General features: G+C 37.9%; 1 protein-coding gene across 6 annotated transcripts in view; it reads left to right on the forward strand.

The window, feature by feature from the left end:
- The window catches only part of LOC124105048 (toll-like receptor 13), a 28,425-nt gene continuing 12,224 nt past the window's right edge, over nt 1-16,201 (forward strand). For 2 of the 6 annotated variants that reach the window (XM_046462136.2, XM_046462137.2), the window contains exons 1-3: nt 60-158; nt 3,540-3,620; nt 13,944-14,013. The gene's annotated coding sequence lies outside the window, so the exon portion shown is untranslated. Of the gene's footprint in view, nt 159-3,539; nt 3,621-13,861; nt 14,014-16,201 lie in introns of all 6 variants that reach the window. The other 4 variants (XM_046462131.2, XM_046462134.2, XM_046462132.2 and 1 more) reach the window with 2 other exon arrangements.

The following is a 16,201-nucleotide window of genomic DNA, read 5'->3' on the forward strand; positions in this document are numbered from 1 at the left end:
AGGAAGGAAATGCCTTTGGATTTTGGTCACATGTCCAAAGAGCTTAGAGCAATCATCTTGAGGTCTTGAAGATTCCCAAGAGAGTAAGCATTTATTTTAGAGACAATCTGACTACAGGATGACGAACAACGGGGATATGTACAAAGAGCTTCTCACAGGTATGTGGTTTTCCTTGACTTTTGATTGCATGCCAGCAACATAAGGGGGATTGGGAAGACATCCTTGTTTTTCCAGAAAAGTATCAAGAGGTAGATAGCATTGCTAAAAACTGAGGGATTATGAAAAAAACTTATTTCCTCAAAGTAACTCATTTTAGAACTTCAACCATAGACAGTGGCCTTACATGGTGGTGAACTAGCATTTGTTTTTATATTACCCAACAAGCTCCTGCCCCCTGTTGCTTTTATCTTTTCACCTAAACCTAATAGCTTAAGCAGCACTTAAGAATTTGGAATCCCCACATGTATCCTCAGATAGGTGCTTCAGTAACTACTGAGCAGAATTTGCTATGCAAATTATTATAGTGCTTAAAATGCACCTCCACAGTCAGGCATGGTGGTACATGACAGTAATCCCAACAACTTGGAGGGCCTAGGCAGGAGGTTTGTAAATCTGAGGCTGGCCTCAGCAACTTAATGAGGCCCTAAACAACTTAGCAAGACCCTGTCTCAAAATAAAAACTAAAACTAAACTGTGAAAAACCCATAGGGTCTGAAGAGGAAGGAAATGCCTTTAGATTTTTGTCACTACGTGACTGCATGACCAATGTAATTCTGCAACCTGTACACGCAGAAAAATTAGAAATTATATCCCATCTGATTCAAATGTATGATATGTCAAGATCATTGTATTGTCATGTGTAACTAATTAAAAAAATGGCCTGGGATGTGGCTCAGTGGTTAAGTGACCCTGAGTTTAATGCCTGGTACTAAAAACAAAAAAAAATGTACCTCTATGTTCAGTCTAATAAAGTCTCTAAAATAGTATATCCAAGTTTAGAGTTAATTTTCATGTTGACCACTGCAGTGGTTCTTGATAGGATTTCACCACGTCTCTGATGTTCTGGGAACAAGCAGTTAGAAAGAAGGGGTAGAATTCCAGACAGAACTCTGGACTACATTACAGGGTCCATGGGGTGCCTTTGGGGTGCAGGCATCTACAACTGTGTTTGCACCAGCTCTGCTGAGGTGCTTAGAGCACTAGATTTGAGATCATACTGTCATACTGCCTGGATTTTTATTTTTTTATTTTTTATTTTTTGGTACCAGGGTGCTTTACCACTGAGCCATATCCGCAGCCCTTTTTAATTTTTTTTTTTATTTTGAGACAGGATCTTGCTAAATTGCTGAGGTTGGCCTCAAATTTGCAATCCTCCTGCCTCAGCCTTCCAAGTTTCTGGGATTATAGGCATGCACCACCATGGCTGGCATAAGGCCTGAATTTAAATCTCAATCATACATACCAATTACTAGCTGAGCGCAAAGTCATGATAATTCTCTGGTCTCCTGTTCTCTTATGTAAATCTCTGTGGAGAGTTATGTGGCAGGACTATAAGTTGTGAAGTTCTAAGCAATTCTGAAGCACTTTTCTGGGCAGCAAGTCCTGTAGGCCCCTTAGATTAACTAGAGCACAGACTCTGGCTTATTTCCTTTTCTCATCTTCCCCATCCCCACCCTAATATTCATATGATAGCACTGTCATGAAACTTCCAGTTGAGTGCTATGGCACTTCCTGATCTCCCAGCTACTTGGAAGGCTGAAGCAGGAGGATCATCTGAGTCCAGGAGTTCTGACCCTATCCTGGACAATACAGTGAGACTTTCTCTCAAAGCAGAACAAAATAAAAAGAAACTTCCAAGGGTAGAAATGGAAGCATCCAGTCCTATCAGTTCCACAGACAAAGCCTAGAATAATTTATAAAAAAATAAGCTATTCATGGTTGAAGTCCTAGCGAGCTTCCAACTGAGACAGAGTACTTTTTCACAGATGGTGAGGGGATCATTATTTGAAAGGGTATTATACTCCTTGGAAGTGTGAGTCAGAAGTTTGGTAAGAATTACAAGCTTTGTTTTTAAAAACCCTCCCCAGGATTTCTTCCCACATTTTAGGCTTCCCATAGTTCCTTAGTCCCTGCCCTTTTCAGGAATGCCTTTGAAGGATGCTGGTAAAGCCCCAGGGATCATAGAACTTGGAGAAGAAATTCAGGAGTTCCCCTCAGGTATGATACCCCTTGTAAAAGTGACCAGAGTAGACTTCTGTTCTCAGAGTTAAGCTTACCACCTGTGGGGAAACTTATTTTGATTTGGCTGCTGCACTCTGTATTAGGCCCTAGTGAAACCCTGAGGTCAAACATTGCTGTTCACTGCTGGTCCAATCCTGCCCCTCAGAGAACAGGGGCAAAGGGTATGTCTGTGGGGGGAGTGTCTGCTTAGCTGTGGTGACCTTGACAGGTTTGTGAGCTCATTGTTTTCTGTATTGACACAAGAGTAGAGATTGATTTGATAACTGAGGGTTGGGGCTAATTCCAATTTCCTCAGTAGTGCTTTGGTGCAAAGACAAAGAGGAGGAGGTGACCAAATCATTAGAAATTAAGGCTGAACTCAGATAGGTCATGCTAACTCTTCAGAGTATGGTCCTTGGGACCAGTAGCATCAACATCACCTTGGAACTTGATGAATTCTTGGGCCCCTCTCCAGACCAAGTGAATCTAAAACTCTCGTGGTGGAACCCAGCAATTCATGGTGTAACCAGCCTTCCAGGTGATCTTGAGTCATGCTAATATTTGAGAACTTTTAGGTAGCTGGTCTGCCATGAGCAAGTAGATGGGAGAAGGAAAATGAAGGTTGGTGACTTAGAGAGAGGACCTCACAATATAGGGGACCACAGAGAACCTTATCAAAACAGACAAAAATCTGGAAAGTGGTAACTGGTATGCCAAATCTTCCCCACCCACAGTTAATTAAAACTCCTTATTTCAAAATCATGACACACCCACACCTTGTTGACCATGTCATCAAGACCCTCCCCTTGTGACTAGGTCATCACTGACTCTCACACAAGAAATTTGCTGAGGGTTATATAAAGGTTAAAACAAACAAACAAACAAACAAAAAAACCAAATGAAAAAAACACTTAAGGAGGGAATGTGAAACTTAAGCAAGAACAAAGGAAACTCAAACCCTTAAAAACCCCAGACTCTGGTGGGCACTTTGAAAGGCACCTGTAATCCCAGCAACTTGGGAGGCCGAGGCAGAAGATTACAAGTTTGAGGCCAGCCTCAGCAACGTAGTGAGACCAGGTGTCAAAATAAAAAATATAAAAAGGGGCTGGGATGCAGGTCAGTGATAGAATGCCCCTGGGATCAACCCCCCAGAACTGCAAAACAAACAAACAAACAAACAAAAAGTAGACTCTGTGAGAACCTCCATTCCCTCTGGAGGTAGTCCATGCAGTGCCTATACTGTATGTCCCCCTCATTTCTCACTTTGCTAATAAGCTCTTGTTACACTCAGTGCAACTCCTTTGCAATATTTCCTGCAGGATCGCAAGAACTGGTGCCTATGGACCCCCTCTGCCACTTTGGCTCCATAGATGTATCTCCTCTGCAACAAGAACTACTGGGTTAGAGCCATACTTTACTATCCTATTTGTACACTCAGATATTTATTTAAAATGCAGATTCTGGGGTGGACACAGGATTCCTTGGGGCTGGGGCTGGGGTGGAGCTTAGTGGTAGAATCCTTGCCTAGCTTGAGCAAGGCTCTGAGTTCCATTCCCAGTGCTGATAATAATAATAATAATAATAATAATAATACACAAAAAGAAAATTGTAAAAGTGAAATAAGTAAATGTTTTAAAAACTTTAGTTCTTTATAATTTCTTCAAGGTTAAGAAAGTTTTTTCAAAATTATATCTAAGAAGCCTTTTTTTTTACTATCTTATTGATTTGGACTTGCAGACTTCAACTCCTACAGCATTTTGTTTAGTTATATATTTGATATTTATTTCTATGTAACATACACTCACCTATGGATATAAATCTGTCTCTCTGCAAATTATTGATCAAGGGCAAGGACTATCCTTATACAACTTGTTGATGTGAACATCACTTAGAACAAAAGCTGAAACAAAGTAGGTACTCAACAAATTTGTATGGAATTAATTAACAAATTAATGCATGGATTTCAAACAGCTATATATTCACTTACTAATACCTCAACTATCTTGGCATTTAGTTCCTTCTTCCCCATTGTTCTATCCTCTTAAATTTAAAAACATTGTTCTTGTTGTTTTAATTCAGAAGCTATATTTAGCCTTATTGCCAGGTTGTCCAAGATTTTGCAGCCTGGTACAGCTCTGTTAGTGCTTGTTATTTTGGTGCCCCTTTCACTCTCAAAAGTGTCCTGATTTGGTTGATAAATTATGTATGGTTATCCTTCTTATGTCACCTTCCTTCTTTTTTTCTTATCTTTCATACAGTCTTTATTAATAATTTATTAACAAAATAATCTATATTTGATTTTGAATTAATCTATTATAAGCTTACAAACTTTGTATTTTTTAAAATAATTTCTGACAGTGTATTTCTACCTTCCTTCTTTTTGTTCAGAACAAACCTAAGATGTTCTTCCTGTTGTTACCAGTATGTTTTATGAACCTCAGTTGCATCAATGGCACTATTTTTATAGGCACGTGTCCTTTTAATGTTTATCCTAGATAATGTGTGCTACAGTTTCTCTCTACATCTAGAAAAGCCAAATAAAAGGTGGTATGTTCAAATGATTTACTAAAGGCAGGAAGATCAGAATCAGGTGGCACTACCAAAACATTACTTCTATAAACTACCAGGAGTGTCCTAAACTCTCCTTCCCTGGAGATCTTGAGACATAGGCTTAGAAATCCTCTGCCTTGTATTAGACATAGGCCTACTTCAAGATCCTGATGGCCTTTGGAAGTTGCTCCCTGGTCTGAGATTCTTGAAAAAAAATTTTTGGTATTAGGGATTGACCCAATGGTTATTTTACCACTGAACTACATCCCCAGCCCCTTAAAGCCTTGCTAAATTGCCAAGCTGTCCTTGAACATGTTATCCTACTGCCCTATCCTCCTCCTGAGTTTCTGGGATGACAGGCATGTGCCACTGTACTTGGCTCTCTAACTAATTTTAAGTTTAACTAGTAGTAAAGGCCTGTGGGGTGATACTGAGGGCAAGGATCAATGAATGATCCCAGAATGGATTAATCTGCAGGTCCAGAAATCTTGGTATCAATTAGGAAAGGAGCAAATGGGTAGCAATCAATCTAGGCACTCTTAGTGAAATTGCAGGGTCCATTTTTCTCAAGCTGCCTTTTCTAACCTCATTTGCAAAAGTTAAGGATAGTAGCAGTCTATGCCATGTTCTGCCTGAGTTCTACTTTCACTCTTCACTCTTCTACTTATAAAACAGCTAATGTAGCTTCTAGGATTCGAAACACCAGGATGATAAAAGCCCCATCTACTCTGAACTAAGTAAACCACTGTGTTGCGTGGCCATTTATTGAAAGTCAAGCCTTTCTGGTTTTGATGACTTGAACTTCTGCTCCCCAACCCTTACCACACCCTATCTCTTCCAATTTCCGTCAGTATCAGATCCTATTGCACAAGTAAAACTCTGCTTCAGTGAACTACAATATCTTTCAGCTCGCCTCTTGGTTTTGCTGAAAAAGACCTAGGAATTTGGATATGTCTCTAGCCTACCAATATAGTCAAGAGGATCTCTTCAGCTCTCTCAGCAACACAGAATAGCTCTTCCTCTGCCATACTTCACTTGGCTCCATGTTCCCTCAGTTCAGTTTTCCAGGAGTCCAGGGAAGTCCTGTTGTGGGTAACATACCCAGAGGCTGGTGGTTCAATGGTCAGTAACAAGGTTTTGACCTGAGTAACTCTGTTGACAATTGGGCCATTAATTGAATTCCAGGTTTCAGATGAGGAAAATTGACCTTATCTGGCAAATGGCAGAACTGAAATTTGAAGCCGGGTTTTGCTGACAACAAAGATGAGCCTACTGGACTGGGATTGTAGCTCAGGGGTAGAGCGCTTGCCTAACACATTTGAGGGACTGGGTTTGATCCTCAGCACCACATAAAAAATAAATAAAATAAAGGTGTGGTGTCCATCTACAACTAAAAACATTTAAAAATAAGATGAGCCTACTTCAGGTTAGATCTGCCCAAGAATTTCCCATCCTTTTTTTCTTACTCCAGGAAAGGGGTGGTTTGAAAAGATCAGGTACTCCCCTGAGATTTTTTAGATGGGTTTAGAGAATGCATAGGCTCTAAGTTTCTTAGATTCCAGGAAATGAGCAAATACCATCTGCTGAGAGTTGCAGTGGGAAACAACTTGTATTAGGCTATGTAGAATGTTGTTGGGGAGAGACTCAGACCCAAGAAACAAACTCAGGATCCTGGCAGGTGGAAGAAGATGTGAGATGCAGTTGAGATAGTAGATATGCTTTATTCAGAGGCAGCAATTGCCCTTAGCTAGCCCCCAGCTCCGGCTTCAGCCCCTAGCCAGTTTCATTTCACTCCTCTGAGTCTTTTCCCTGAACCTTTTTTATATCCAGGCCACACAAAGAAGGTCCACTGCCAACAGGTTGCATCAGTGGAGCCACTCTCACAAGCAAATGTTTATAACCTTGAGTTCATACACTGAATCAGAGTGTTTATGAGCTTGACTACACAATGAAAACAGTCCTCTGGAAACCTCAGCAAGGGAGTCTTAACTATAGTCATTTTGGACCTGCCCTATCACTGTTAAAAGTTAGGTCCACTTGTGGGCTATGTTGGCAGAGTCAAAGAACAAATTCCACATTGACAGCCTTTCATAAAAGAGATCATTTTTTCTGTAGATTTCTTTCCCCTTCTTTCTTTCTTTCTTGCTTGCTTGCTTTGTGTGATGCAGAGCCTTGTGCACGCTAGGCATGTGCTCTCCCACTGAATTACATTCCCCACCTGTAGATTTTCCTAAAGGTGCAGTACAGGCATCTACACAGCATGTCAAATAGTAAAATTGGGCTGAGAATGTAGCTTAGCGGTTGAGTGCCTGTCTAGCTTATGTGAAGTCCTGGGTTTGTTTCTCAGCACTGCAACTAAACAAAAGAACAAATAAAATAACACCCCCCCTCCAAAAATACAGTAAAGCTTGATAAAATCCCTCTTCTCTTATTCATCTCCTTAAAGTCTCCACAACCAGATTCCAATCTTGTTTCTTCCTATCCCATTCTTGCACGCTTTACTCCTCAATCCAGGCTGTTATCTCTGCTTCTTTCTCGGCAAACCTAAAAACCTTTGTCCTTTGCCTTCAGGTTTTGGGGATACATGTAACCCCTCCTGAATCTGATCTCTCATTCTGGCTATATTTCTCCTGTAGGGAGAACACTCTCCCTGAACTCTGATAAATAATATTCTTCTTGTTACATTTATGTGGCTTAGAAATTATCATTAGGTTACACAGATCATGAAAAACTGACAATATTGTCAATGAACACAATGTTTTGTCATTTCAAAGCAAACTTAAAACTTAGCCTTGTCTTCTATGGTCTTCTTGTATATGGGAAATTATAAAAGCCTTGATTTCTGTTTAACAATAATTGACATTTATTGAGAACCTACTATATGCCAAGTGCTGTTCTAGACAATTTCAGCAATGTTATCCCATTTAATACTTTAAATAATCTTGTAAAGTGTGGATTATTAACTCTCATAAACAAAATTGTAAATTTTCCAAAAGCAAGGTTGTGAAGGGTTAAGTGACTCATGCAAATTACAAAGAGCAAGGGTTCAAATCTGATTCAAAAGCCCATATATTTTTTTCCCACTCAGTCAATTACTTGAAAGGGTGGAAAGGTATAATTATTAATAATAATACATTACTTTCTGTATAAAACTATCTGAGGCTCCTTCCTAATTCTTTTTGTAATTATTAAACATTACTTTTGCAACTTGTCTGCCTCCATTTTTTGTTGCTACAACAAAATATTTGAGGCTGGGTAAGAGACAAAAAAAGAGGTTTATTTGGCTTTTATAATTCTGGTGGTTACAATGGGGACCAAGCTCTTAGCACATGAACCTCTTGTGTACAAACCATATCCAAAACATAGAAGCACTGAATTAAAAACACAATTTAATGGTAGCTAAGTTTTGTTATTTGTATCAGTAATAGAGTAAAAAACTAGCAATATTTTTTAAAAAAATATTTTTAGTTGTAGATGGACACAATGCCTTTATTTTGTTTATTTATTTATATGTGGTGCTGAGGAATGAACCCAGTGCCTCACATGTTGCAAAGCAAGTGTTCTACCACTAAGCCACAACCCCAGCCCCAGCAATAGGTTTTATTATAAATGTTTGTGAACTATAATGAACTATAATTTTTTGGCAGTACTGAGGATTAAATCTAGGACTTTGTGCATGTTAGGTAAGTGCACTATTGCTGAGTTATAACCCCAGTGCTAAATGGGAGTTCATAATCTGCTTGAATCAAATGTATGAAATATGATATGTCAAGAGCTTTGTAATGTTTTGAACAACTAATAAAAAAGAATAGAATTATTCCTTCATTTTCTTTATTTTATTTTATTGATTTTTAAAAATAAATGACAGCAGAATGCATTACAATTCCTATTACACATATAAATCACAATTTTTCATATCTCTGGTTGTATATAAAGTATGTTGACACCCAATTCAAGTCTTCATACGTGTACTTTGGATAATGATGTCCATCACATTCCACTGCCCTTGATAATCCTTTGCCCCCTCCCTTTTCCTCCCACCCCTCTTCCCTATCTAGAATGCATCTAATCCTCCCATGTTCCCCCTCCATACCCCACTTTGAATCAGCCTCCTTATGTCAGAGAAAACATTCAGCATTTGTTTTTTGGGGTTTGGCTAAGTTCACTTAGCATTATCTTCTCCAACGCCATCCATTTACCTGCAAATGCCATGATTTTATTCTCTTTTATTGCTGAGTAATATTCCATGTGTATATATGCCACATTTTTTATCCACTCATCTACTGAAGGGCATCTAGGTTGGTTCCACAGTTTAGCTATTGTGAATTGTGCTGCTATAAACATTGGTGTAGCTGTGTCCCTGTAGTATGCTGTTTTTAAGTCTTTTGGGTATAGATGGAGGAGAGGAATAGCTGGGTCAAATAGTGGATCCATTCCCAGTTTTCCAAGAAATGTCCATACTGCTTTCCATATTGGCTGCACCGACTTGCAGTCCCACCAGCAGTGTATGAGCGTGCCTTTACCCCCACATTCTCGCCAACACTTATTGTTGTTTGTCTTCATAATAGCTGCCATTCTGACAGGAGTGAGATGAAATCTTAGAGTAGTTTTGATTTGCATTTCTCTAATTGCTAGAGATGATTAACATTTTTTTTCATGTATTTGTTGACTGATTGTATATCATCCTCTGAGAAGTGTCTGTTCAGGTCCTTGGCCCATTTATTGAGTTTTTTTTTTTTTTTTTGGTGTTTAGCTTTTTGAGTTCTTTATATACACTAGAGATTAGTGCTCTATCTGATGTGTGAGGGGTAAAGATTTTCTCTCCTTCTGTAGGCGCTCTATTCACCTCACAGATTGTTTCTTTTGCTGAGAAGAAACTTTTTAGTTTGAAGCCATCCCATTTATTGATTCTTGATTTTAATTCTTGCACTACAGGAGTCTTATTAAGGAATTTGGGGCCAAATTTGATATGATGAAGATTAGGGCCTACTTTTTCTTCTATTAGATATGGGGTCTCTGGTTTAATTCCTAGGTCCTTGATCCACTTTGGGTTGAGTTTTGTGCTTGATGAGAGATAGGGGTTTAATTTCATTTTGTTGCATATGGATTTCCAGTTTTCCCAGCACCATTTGTTAAAGAGGCTATCTTTTCTCCAATGTATGTTCTTGGTACCTTTGTCTAATATAAGATAATTGTAATTTTTAATATAAGATAATTGTAATTTTGTGAGTTAGTGTCTGTGTCTTCTATTCTGTACCATTGGTGTACCAGTCTGTTTTGGTGCCAATACCATGCTGTTTTTGTTACTATTGCTCTGCAGTATAGTTTAAGGTCTGGTATAGTGATGCCACCTGCTTCACTCTTCCTGCTAAGGATTGCGTTAACTATTCTTGGTCTGTTATTTTTCCAAATGAATTTCATGATTACTTTTTCTATTTCTATGAGGAATGTCACTGGGGTTTTGATCAGATTTGCATTAAATCTGTATAGTGCTTTTGGTAGTATGGTCATTTTGATAATATTAATTCTGCCTATCCAAGAGCAAAGTAGATCTTTCCATCTTCTAAGGTCTTCTTTGATTTCTTTCTTTAGGGTTCTGTAGTTTTCATTGTAGAGGTCTTTCACCTCTTTTGTTGATTCCCCAATTTTTTTTGAGGCTATTGTAAATGGGGTAGTTTTCCTCATTTCTCTTTCAGAGGATTTGCCACTGATATACATAAATGCCTTGAGTTATGGGTGTTGATTTTATATTCTGCTACTTTGTTGAATTCATTTACTAGTTCTAGAAGTTTTCTGGTGGAGTTTTTTGGGTCTTCTAGGTATAGAATCATATCATCAGCAAATAGTGCTAATTTGAGTTCTTCTTTTCTTATGTGTATCCCTTTAATTTCTTTTATCTGTCCAATTTCTCTGGCCAGTGTTTCAAGAACTATGTTAAATAGAAGTGGGGAAAGAGGGCATCCCTGTCTTTTTCCAGTTCTTAGAGGGAATGCCTTCAATTTTTCTCTATTTAGAATGATATTGGCCTGTGGCTTAGCATAGATAGCCTTTATGTTGTTGAGATATGTTCCTGTTATCACTAATTTTTCTAAGGACTGGTGGATTGTATCAGTACAAATTTTCTGCTTGTGATATTATATTACAGTTTTGTAACATGTCACCATTGAGGGAAAACAGGCAAGGCATCAAGGCATCTGTGTAAGTCAGCAGTCCATTACTGTAACAAATACCTGAGATAATCAACTTATAAAGAGGAAAGGTTTATTTTGGCTCACAGTATTGGAGCTTTCAGTCCATGGTCAGTTGGTCCCATTGCTTTTGTGCTGTGGTAGGCAGCATATCATGGCACAGAAAGTATCATGGAACAAAGCTGCTCACCACATGTCTAGGAGCAAAAATATAGAGGAAGGAGGTGGGTTCCCATTATTTCCTTCAGGGGCACATCCCCAGTGGCTCAAAGACTTCAAACTAGGCTCCATCTCTTAAAGTTTGTACTGCCTCCCAGTAGCTCCAAGCTGGGAACAAAGCCTTTTTTTTTTTAAATTGGGGATTGTATCCAGGTGCACTTCACCAGTAAGCGACATCCCCAGTCCTTTTTATTTTTTATTTTGAGATAAAATCTTGCTAAGTTACCAAAGCTGGCCTCAAACTTGTGATCTTCCTTTTTTAACCTCTCAAGTTACTGGTGTGTGCTACCATGGCCTATGAGAGTAAGCCTTTAACACATGAGCCTTTGAGGGACATTTAAGATGCAAAATGTTTTTGAAAATCCTTTTTTTCCCAGTAAAGAATCTGCTATTCAGGCCATTCATGGTATATAATGCAGGGGAGAGTGTTAGAGATTGAAGCAATATAGACTGAATTTTCTTTTCTTTTTCTTTGTGGGGGTTGTACAAGGGATTGAACTCAGGAGAACTCAGCCACTGAGCCACATCCCCAGCCCTATTTTGTATTTGATTTAGAGACAGGGTCTCACTGAGTTGCTTAGTGCCTTGCTGTTGCTGAGGCTAGTTTTGAACTCGTGATCCTCCTGCCTCAGCCTCCCTAGCTGCTGGGATTATAGGCATGCACCACTGCATTCAGCCTGAATCTTATTATAAAAAGTTTTAAAAATTTAAGGATTACATTTTAAACTGAAAGTCTGATGCCAGCATTTTAATTAAAATATCCACAAATATCATATTTAATCACATGTTAAATGCCATGCTTTTAGACTAAATTTTATACATACTGTAAAAAGTACATTCTAAATATTTAAAGTTAGTTCCATTTAAAAATATTTTAACCCTATGTAAGACAAATATGTACTAAGGTGTCTTGATTTTTCCCTCAGAAAATACGGTCACTGTAAGTAAAATTTCTCTGAAAGGTATATAAATTAAGTAGGTAGACCAAAACAGTTAACAGTATAAAAATGTATCCAGAAGAATACAGGCTCCAATTCTGCTTTAGAAAGTTCTTATTTCTTCACTGCCAGGGTCCTGCCCTAGCGGTGTCCAGGGAGTCCTGAAGGATGAGTGGCGTCGGCGAAAAGATGAGACAGGAGTCGTTCCGTTCGAGCAATCTCCAGAGAGAGAGAGCTAATGCAGCTTTCTCTGGGTCATCTTTTATTACAATTTTTCTCATCATTATAGATTCAGAATACGTCATTGATTATATAATTTAAAACTTTGCCAAGACATGACATTTCCTTAACCATGATTGGGGGTACAAAAAATGTAACATTAATTTACATTTTTCCAGGATATGACCTTCAGTTATGTAATTATTAAAAGTACAGAATCATTAATAAAATACGTCACTAATTTACATTTTTCAGATTTTCCCAAGATTTACTATTTTTCCCAAGATATGTTATTTTCTTATTAACTAATGCCAAACTACGTAACCAGACTCTAAGTCTCCTAACCAATCATTAACCTAAAGTACACTTGTACTTTATTTCTAATCTAAAATTCCCATCTAAAAAAGTCCCTTTAAATCTTATATTTAAAATATCCTAAAGTTTATGAATCATTCTTAAAACATATCAGAAACCTATACAACTAAAAACTTAAGAATTTCTAAACTTAAGAATCTAAATAAAATAATATTTCTAACATTATTCTAAAACTGTGTCTTATAAAGCTGTTTTAATTAATTCCTAAATTTATTCTCATAAAACTGGTTGAGCTACTTTCTCAAAGAGTTTCTTTGTTTCTCAGTCAAGGTGCACTAGTTCTCATATCTTTATAATCTTTCTCAATAGAAAGTAAGTTCTAAAAATCAATCCACTTTCCACCAATATTAACTATGCTCATCATATATCCCTATGTAAAGTAAGAAAGGGTTTATAAAAAGAGAAAAATATATCTTTATATGTTTTAACTTTCCTAAGTGTATAATATAACTTTCCTTAATCAAAAATGAAACTGCATGTGGTGAACTTTGTGAAATAAGCATACTGATTAGGTTTTCTAAGAGGCCGGAAATATGGGCTTGGGTTCTAGTTGATATAATCAATGTGGTGCCTAAAATTCTCATGACCTTTCAAAGGATGATTGTTGTCCATTATCAGGTTTATCCACAATGTACTGAGATAGAAGAACAGCCTTCTACTTTGTCCTTGATATGCTGAGGGGTAGTAGAACAGCCTCCAAGGCATGAACTACCTGTTATGTTCTAGCCATCTGAAATTTAATTTGTTTGGCATTTAACATACTCATGCCTCCTGTCAGAAACATAAGCATGAAAATGAAAAGTCCCAATTACATAAAAAAGGGTCTCATGGTTTCGGTTTCTCACGAACCAGTGGCTTTGCCAGCATTCATCCTCACTGTGACCCTGTCAAGACAGTGGGAGAGCGGCTTTGCCAACACTTTTTCTCACTGTGACCCTGTCAAGACAGTGAGTGGGAGATCGCCTTCACCACTTCACAATCCTTGCTTTATTTTTAACACCATAACAGGAAGGAGTTGGCTTTCTGCCCTGTCCTGGTCCTTTCAAAGATTCCTTGCATCAAGCAACTGTGACGGGTCTTTAAAATTAAGCTGCAAAAACCACAGATTGCTCCATGTTTACTCTTGACTGTTCTCTTATCTCATCCCCTTAGCATGTTGAAGCCAGTTTGACATCTGATTTTAGAAGCCCTTCATTTTGGCTACCTTTAAGAACTCTCCTTCTCTGGCTTGCAGATTTCAGCTTCCTGCTCCAATGTTGGCTCTGATGTTGCTCCTTTGACTACAGTATCACCAGCAGCTTCAGGTAAAAGAAACCTCCTCCACCAGCCCTGCCACTGTGGAAACATTACTAACAAGTCTTGCCCCTTTCTGGCCCTTGTTGGGGTAGGACATTTGGATGTATAGATGACTTTGGATGTACACACTTAGGACAACTAGATGATTATTGTTTTATTTGAAATTTCCCATTGGAAACAGGCATATATTTTAGGGCTCATATTCTTTGTCTTCTTCCATCTTTGACAACAGAGAATACACTAATTTGGCTATGTCATCTTGTTCCACCCTGTTTTCTCCAGCCACCCCACACTTATGGAGACATATTTATTTCTACTACTACCTATTTCTCTCCTCCTCCTCTCCTTTTTCCTTTTTTTTCTCTCTCTCTTTTTGGTATTCACTTGTGTAATAGCTCTCTTCTCCTTTTTTCCACTTACTTCTCCTTGCCTTTTTGACCTCATAGGTCAAAATGCCTTAAAGCATTGCATACCTAGCACTGAATCAATGTATTCATCTCAGTCATATTACCAGTGGGCTGCCTTGAAATTGAAATTGAAACTATCATCAGATCATTGCTTTTTCATTTAATGTGTTATAGACATGAGTATAAAGTGTGGCTATAACCTTAAGACACCACATTTTCTGAAATACTCAAGAATTTATAAAATGAAATGAACATTATTCAGAGCAGTAATTGAGATAGAGTACATAATACTACACTTATTTTGGTGTCTCCTCAAAGAGCATGTGATTCTCAAATGATGTAAACCTTTCCTTGGGTCACTTATCTGCCACATATTAGCATTGCAAGCCCTGTCCTCGGAGTTTCTAGTTCTTCATATGTAAAGTGGGGTTAGGTCTATTTCCCTCGAAGAGTTTTGCAATGAATTAATAAATTAATTTTCATGAATGTGCATATTATTTTTTAATTGATTTTATTTTTAAATACACAACAGTGGGATGCATTACAATTCTTATTACACATATAGAGCACAATTTTTCATATCTTTGTATATAAAGTATGTTCACACCAATTCATGTCTTTATACATGAACTTTTTTTTGCATTACAATTCTTATTACACATATATACCACAATTTTTCATATTGGTTGACACCCAATTCATGTCTTTGAATGTGCATATTAAGTGCTTGATATTGTTATTGTTCTTTCCATACTTATAGCCAGTCTATCATTTGTGCAAAATTTAATCTCTGAAGTTTATTGCCTCCATACACACTCTCTTGGTTGATGGCTGTATTTCCATGCCTTTATTTTTGTTCTAGCAAAAGTCAACTACATTCTTCCCTTAAACATTAGGAGTAGGGTCAGGTGTGGTGGTGCATGCTTATAATCCCATTGTTTTGGGTGGCTGAGGCAGCAGGATCTCAAGTTCAAGTCCAGCCTCAGCAATTTGTCAAGATCCTATCTATCTCAAAATAAAAATAAAAAGGATTGGGGATGCAACTCCATGGTAAAATCCCTGGGTTCAACACCCAGAACCACCTCCCCCTAAAAAAGTAAGAGTGGGAAGTAATTTTCCTAACTTGACATATATCAAAATCTATAGCCAACAACAACTAATGTAAAACCTATAGATGACATCTCATTAACAGAAAGATATCCTCTATCACCACCATGATTTAAGATAGTGTTTTAGTCAACTTTTTTGCTGCTGTGATGAAAAGGATCTCATGAGCACAATTATACAGGAGGAAAAGTTTATTTGAGGGCTCATGGTTTCAGAGGTCTCAATCCACAGACAGCAGTCTCCATTCCTTGAGCTCAAAGTAAGGCAGAACATCACGGTGGAGGAAAGCAGCTCATGTCATGATCACAAAGCAAAAAGAGAGTTTCTACTTTCATGACACAAATTATATACTCTGAAGCTATGTCCTCAAGTCCCACCTCTTCCAGCCAACACCCTACCACTTCAATTACCACTCAATTAATCTCTATCAGGGGATTAATTTATTGATTGGGTTAAGACTCTTATAACCCAATCATTTCTTCTGTGGAGCTTTCAGGGGACACCTCGCATCCAAATCATAACTGATAGCATTAGAGGTTGTAGACAGTATTGTAAGACTATATATTTATATTATATTGTAATATAAAAGAAAATATAAGAATTTGAAAAAATAACCACATATTTACAGATAATATAATTATTTTATCAGATAAAACCTAACAGAAAAGGCTGGGGTTGTGGC

This window comes from Marmota monax, unplaced genomic scaffold, assembly GCF_021218885.2.
Source record: "Marmota monax isolate L192 unplaced genomic scaffold, Marmota_monax_Labrador192_F-V1.1 WCK01_AAM20220418_F8-fsc00192, whole genome shotgun sequence".
Taxonomy (NCBI): domain Eukaryota; kingdom Metazoa; phylum Chordata; class Mammalia; order Rodentia; family Sciuridae; genus Marmota; species Marmota monax.